Source organism: Asterias amurensis, chromosome 13, assembly GCF_032118995.1.
Source record: "Asterias amurensis chromosome 13, ASM3211899v1".
NCBI classification, from domain to species: Eukaryota; Metazoa; Echinodermata; class Asteroidea; order Forcipulatida; family Asteriidae; genus Asterias; species Asterias amurensis.
In genome coordinates, this window is record NC_092660.1 from 47,037 (window position 1) to 54,507 (window position 7,471).

At 34.8% G+C, this 7,471-nt stretch overlaps 1 long non-coding RNA gene across 1 annotated transcript; it reads left to right on the forward strand.

Annotated features, from left to right (window-relative positions):
* Positions 1 to 1,195: 1,195 nt before the first annotated feature.
* LOC139946107 (uncharacterized) lies at positions 1,196 to 6,624 on the forward strand. Its single transcript, XR_011787205.1, has 3 exons — positions 1,196 to 1,347; positions 5,179 to 5,304; positions 5,723 to 6,624. It is a non-coding gene; the product is annotated as an uncharacterized lncRNA (long non-coding RNA).
* Positions 6,625 to 7,471: the final 847 nt, after the last annotated feature.

Genomic DNA, 7,471 nt, shown 5'->3' on the forward strand with positions numbered 1-7,471 from the left:
GTCCTACGATACGAGAATAAGTATTTACATGTACTGCGGCGAACACAGCATTTAGTAGCGCAGCATAGCACATGGTGCACAGGAAAACGAGGCAAAATACTCCAATAAATATAAAACAATATCTAACCAACTAACTTCAGTCGTCTAGCTTACTTTAAAAAGTTACCACCCGCATCCTGCCACAACCACCCTTACCGTAGCTTAGCGTTGAGTCAACTGGCCAACCACGCTGCCAGAGCTTTAACAAAAGTGAAAGAAATCTGGACGGAAATTTCCACTGAATCACGTGCTAACAGACAAAAAAAAAGAACTTGCGTAATACTTTTACGACTGGGTAAATCATCAAAACAAAGGCTCATAGTAGTCGAGGGGTAGAAAACTCCACATGATAACAACAAACAAAAGCTGGGTCCGCAGAAATGCAAGCTGTATTTATGAATGATTTCAATGGATGGATAATAGCTTGCATTTCATGGCCTTTTACTTTCCGTGTTCTGATTGGTCTGCTCTGTGACGTATAAGTCACGTACACATCCAGGGGTCAATTTCATGAATATTGCTCAGCAGGTTTGTCTGCTTCTGATTGGATGGCCATGGATCCTCATTTTGTCACAAATTCTTATTAGGTTTTCGTGTGTTAAATGCCCTCCATTAAGAACTGTGCTGGTAAAAATACCAAGATCTGATTGGTCAACAGCTCTCGAGCTTGGATCCTCATTTTGTCACAAATTCTTAATGGGATTTCGTGTGTTAAATGCCCTCCATTAAGAACTGTGCTGGTAAAAATACCAAGATCTGATTGGTCAACAGCTCTCGAGCTTGGATCCTCATTTTGTCACAAATTCTTAATGGGATTTCGTGTGTTAAATGCCCTCCATTAAGAACTGTGCTGGTAAAAATACCAAGATCTGATTGGTCAACCGCTCCCGAGCTTGGATCCTCATTTTGTCACAAAACTCTTAATGGGATAACGTGTAAGTAAATGCTCTTCATTAAAGGAACACGTTGCCTTGGACATCGCAAATATCTTTGCAAATATTTGCGATGTCGCAAATATCTTTGCAGATATTTGCGATGTCGCAAATATTATTCCATACTTGATCACATACTTCGTCGCATACTTTGCATATTTGTGTCCGATATTTTTTCAAGAGCCTAGAAGGCTTCATGACGTCAGAGTCGTCATGATAAAACGTTTTCTTGCGGTAGCCATTTAAATCCTCGGTTACCGTTCAATAAAATTTACAAATTTGGCTCTTTTGAGGGCATTTTACTATTAATAACAACAGTCTTCACCTGATATATCACCCACCGAGAAGGCGAACAATCTGCATCAATGATATTAGGGTAAGTTTTGATATAAAATGTAGTTTTTATGATAATTTACTTCGTGTTAAAAATTACGCATAACAAGTACGTGTGACCGACAAACTTAGTGCGGCATCTGATTCGTGAAAACTGTATTTTGGTTGTATTCTCCACATTTACTGATGAATATTTAAGTTCCACTCGAGAATACTGTGAAAGTAGGGCCTGTCTTCTTAACTTGTTTGTGGTTTTATTTTTCGTTGGCAGTCATCAAATTCCTTATCTGCTGATTTTAAAATAAAAGTTTTTTATTATTGTTTATAAAACAATAAATCCCCAGGCCAGGCCGAGAGCTGGATAGTGATATAAATTATTAATATTCTGGTTTCGTTCAAGGTAAAAATTTTTTTTTTAAATAAGCATTACATTAAACACTGTTGTTACTTCGCTTTGTTCTTTTTTTCGAGATATATTGTGTTTTCGGCCTAACCTATTTATAATAATATTCTGTTTAGCTGACTGATCATGCTGATGTGTACCACTATTAGGTACTTAGTAATGAGTTTATTTAATATTCTGTTTAGCTGACTGATCATGCTGATGTGTACCACTATTAGGTACTTAGTAATGAGTTTATTTAATATTCTGTTTAGCTGACTGATCATGCTGATGTGTACCACTATTAGGTACTTAGTAATGAGTTTATTTAATATTCTGTTTAGCTGACTGATCATGCTGATGTGTACCACTATTAGGTACTTAGTAATGAGTTTATTAAATATTCTGTGTAGCTGACTGATCATGCTGATGTGTACCACTATTAGGTACTTAGTAATGAGTTTATTTAATATTCTGTTTAGCTGACTGATCATGCTGATGTGTACCACTATTAGGTACTTAGTAATGAGTTTATTTAATATTCTGTTTAGCTGACTGATCATGCTGATGTGTACCACTATTAGGTACTTAGTAATGAGTTTATTTAATATTCTGTGTAGCTGACTGATCATGCTGATGTGTACCACTATTAGGTACTTAGTAATGAGTTTATTTAATATTCTGTTTAGCTGACTGATCATGCTGATGTGTACCACTATTAGGTACTTAGTAATGAGTTTATTTAATATTCTGTTTAGCTGACTGATCATGCTGATGTGTACCACTATTAGGTACTTATTAATGAGTTTATTTAATATTCTGTTTAGCTGACTGATCATGCTGATGTGTACCACTATTAGGTACTTAGTAATGAGTTTATTTAATATTCTGTTTAGCTGACTGATCATGCTGATGTGTACCACTATTAGGTACTTAGTAATGAGTTTATTTAATATTCTGTGTAGCTGACTGATCATGCTGATGTGTACCACTATTAGGTACTTAGTAATGAGTTTATTTAATATTCTGTTTAGCTGACTGATCATGCTGATGTGTACCACTATTAGGTACTTAGTAATGAGTTTATTTAATATTCTGTTTAGCTGACTGATCATGCTGATGTGTACCACTATTAGGTACTTAGTAATGAGTTTATTTAATATTCTGTTTAGCTGACTGATCATGCTGATGTGTACCACTATTAGGTACTTAGTAATGAGTTTATTTAATATTCTGTTTAGCTGACTGATCATGCTGATGTGTACCACTATTAGGTACTTATTAATGAGTTTATTTAATATTCTGTTTAGCTGACTGATCATGCTGATGTGTACCACTATTAGGTACTTAGTAATGAGTTTATTTAATATTCTGTTTAGCTGACTGATCATGCTGATGTGTACCACTATTAGGTACTTATTAATGAGTTTATTTAATATTCTGTTTAGCTGACTGATCATGCTGATGTGTACCACTATTAGGTACTTAGTAATGAGTTTATTTAATATTCTGTTTAGCTGACTGATCATGCTGATGTGTACCACTATTAGGTACTTAGTAATGAGTTTATTTAATATTCTGTTTAGCTGACTGATCATGCTGATGTGTACCACTATTAGGTACTTAGTAATGAGTTTATTTAATATTCTGTGTAGCTGACTGATCATGCTGATGTGTACCACTATTAGGTACTTAGTAATGAGTTTATTTAATATTCTGTTTAGCTGACTGATCATGCTGATGTGTACCACTATTAGGTACTTAGTAATGAGTTTATTTAATATTCTGTGTAGCTGACTGATCATGCTGATGTGTACCACTATTAGGTACTTAGTAATGAGTTTATTTAATATTCTGTTTAGCTGACTGATCATGCTGATGTGTACCATTATTAGGTACTTAGTAATGAGTTTATTTAATATTCTGTTTAGCTGACTGATCATGCTGATGTGTACCACTATTAGGTACTTAGTAATGAGTTTATTTAATATTCTGTGTAGCTGACTGATCATGCTGATGTGTACCACTATTAGGTACTTAGTAATGAGTTTATTTAATATTCTGTTTAGCTGACTGATCATGCTGATGTGTACCACTATTAGGTACTTAGTAATGAGTTTATTTAATATTCTGTTTAGCTGACTGATCATGCTGATGTGTACCATTATTAGGTACTTAGTAATGAGTTTATTTAATATTCTGTGTAGCTGACTGATCATGCTGATGTGTACCACTATTAGGTACTTAGTAATGAGTTTATTTAATATTCTGTTTAGCTGACTGATCATGCTGATGTGTACCACTATTAGGTACTTAGTAATGAGTTTATTTAATATTCTGTGTAGCTGACTGATCATGCTGATGTGTACCACTATTAGGTACTTAGTAATGAGTTTATTTAATATTCTGTTTAGCTGACTGATCATGCTGATGTGTACCACTATTAGGTACTTAGTAATGAGTTTATTTAATATTCTGTTTAGCTGACTGATCATGCTGATGTGTACCACTATTAGGTACTTATTAATGAGTTTATTTAATATTCTGTTTAGCTGACTGATCATGCTGATGTGTACCACTATTAGGTACTTAGTAATGAGTTTATTTAATATTCTGTTTAGCTGACTGATCATGCTGATGTGTACCACTATTAGGTACTTAGTAATGAGTTTATTTAATATTCTGTGTAGCTGACTGATCATGCTGATGTGTACCACTATTAGGTACTTAGTAATGAGTTTATTTAATATTCTGTTTAGCTGACTGATCATGCTGATGTGTACCACTATTAGGTACTTATTAATGAGTTTATTTAATATTCTGTTTAGCTGACTGATCATGCTGATGTGTACCACTATTAGGTACTTAGTAATGAGTTTATTTAATATTCTGTTTAGCTGACTGATCATGCTGATGTGTACCACTATTAGGTACTTATTAATGAGTTTATTTAATATTCTGTGTAGCTGACTGATCATGCTGATGTGTACCACTATAAGGTACTTAGTAATGAGTTTATTTAATATTCTGTTTAGCTGACTGATCATGCTGATGTGTACCACTATTAGGTACTTAGTAATGAGTTTATTTAATATTCTGTTTAGCTGACTGATCATGCTGATGTGTACCACTATTAGGTACTTAGTAATGAGTTTATTTAATATTCTGTGTAGCTGACTGATCATGATGATGTGTACCACTATTAGGTACTTAGTAATGAGTTTATTTAATTAGAGTCTTCTTATGGAATAACATTTCTTGGCTACTTAAAAAAGGTTACATAATTCTAAATTATTACATAAATTTAAATTTTGGCCATGAATGAACGATAGTGATAAACCTGCATCAAGCAGGGGCTATGGGTTGGGGGGACTTTGCTAGAAGAATACCATTTGCTTTGTGGATTAAGGATTCCGACTTTTTTTGTAGAAGAGGACTGGCATTCATCAACATTACTTGTATTAACTTTCATTGTTTTATTTTATCATGTAGGCCTACAAGTTCAATGCACATCTGGAAGAATGACTGTGCGGTGTGAGGAAAATCACCAGGCCGAGATTCAAGTCCAATCATCCAATAGGGGCAAAGGTATACTTGAACACTGCATAAATCTATCAGGTATGAATCACATAATTGGTTTTTACCTACACCCAGTAACTGATGGGGCGCTGTACTCCTTTTGTCAAAATTTTGACATCCGACCGATGATGTCAAAATTTCGAAAAAAGGAAGCTAGTCCGACCGATAATGTCAAAATTTTGAAAAATGGAGTACAGCGCCAATATATATTAAATCCCAAAAGCTAAAACACAATTTTGTTTAAATACAATGATCACCCATATGGTGCTATAATTATTTTAATTTATAATGTGGAGGGCTGCATTGACTATTTGATCATACATGTACTCAAGCATTGATTCATTGATCATACTCAAGCATTGATTATTTGATCATACTCAAACATTGATTAATTGATCATACTCAAGCATAGATTATTTGGTCATACTAATAAGATTGTATCCTCCTCTCATTTCAGTTACAAGGATCTGCAGAAAAGCATCAATGGGAGAAGCGTAACATGTGCTAACCAGTTCCGCATCAAAGCAAAAGAAATGTTAGTTCATTTCAGAACAATATAAGAAGTCATCAGTAGGCCTGGACAACAAGTGAAGTTTACTACGCATATCAAATACATTGTAGTCATGACTTTGACACTATTCGCGATCAATTTTAAACTCCTAAGATTGCGGCAAGTGGTTTGTCGCAGGCCCAATACAGTAAGCTTTGTGCTAAAACTAAAAAGGATTGAAGTTGTTGGGAATAGTCAAGAGCGACACAATTGGTTCACCAAGCAGTAGTCGCGACTAATTTTGTAGTAGTCATGGTAGCACGTCGACTATCTGAGTACTTGAAAAATGATATTTGTAAATCAACTAGGCAATAAATAGTCACCGCTTTGACACTAATCACACTAGTCGCTCAAGCTTAGTCATCGGTAGAGGAAATATTACCTGTGATTCAGCAGAAGAAACTTCACCAGTGTCGATTAAGATAGAAAGCTCAATTCTAACTCTGTATAAAAAGTAACATAAAGCAAACTGATCTGTCCTTATTTGCTAATTTTTGCTAGCACCTAACTACAACTGAAAAATACAGGTTAAAAAAAGCTTGACAATTCCGTAATACTAACCTAACAGTTGACAGAAACAATCGTAGTTCTTGACTTTACAGGGGAGATCATCATTAGTGCAATGAGTGGGTTAAGTTGTTAAGTACACTAACATTTTCCCAGCTTATAATTGGGGAGAACACAAACAATTATTTAGTAGCACCGTCTTTGTAATCTTAAAAAATTATTTTAAAAATCAAGCTGATTTATACTTCTTTTGTTTTAGAGTAACTTAATTTATGATAAAATAAAATTTTCATTGTAGTACAGTAATGCCTTTATGCAGTTTTTACTTGATAGTCAGAGTATGTTACTTTTATTTTAAATGAATAGTTGCCTGAATACCCCAGTTTTCAAATAACAGAACTTGCCTTTCGAAAATTCCCTGCTTTCCAGTTTCAATGCATTAGGCATGTTGTTGACAAAATATTACAAAAGCTATGTTTTCATTTTTGGTCCGTTTTGTTGTTGATGAAAACAACGTACAAGTTGAATTCTTCAGATGGCAGAGAGTTGCTATGCCACATGGCTCAGGGCAAGGTTTTGTGGAGGTTTATAACATACAGGAAATGCTGACAATACACAAGATCCTGGCACAATGGTACCAGGCTTTACAATTCTCTGCATGTCTGATGATGTCATCGCAAGCTTGTCACTGATTGGCTAAAAGTCACAAGCACATGCTTCCTCATTTGCATACCACACAATGTATGCAGTCTAGTGACTCACAAACAAGTTAAGTCCAGGGACTTAGTACTGTATTACACTGTTAGAAAAAAAAGACAATCCTGGCACAAAGGTACAAGGCTTTGACAATTTGGAGGTTGTTTTTTGTCTATAAAGCTCCCCCTTTGTAACAGGGCAACACCGTCTTCGTGTCAATCCAATGTGAATGTTCACTTATGAAAGACCATCAAGTTGTTGTCTTAGATATTCAACCCCCAACTTACACATGGATTAGTGCCAACTTAGGCTGAAAATGCCAACTAAGGCACATTGTAGCCACCCCCCCCCCCCCCCATCATACAAAAACCTTACTATATAGTTTACCATAAATGACACAAAGTATACTCCCACAATGCTTTATACTATACTATAAACAGCTCTCCATTGCTC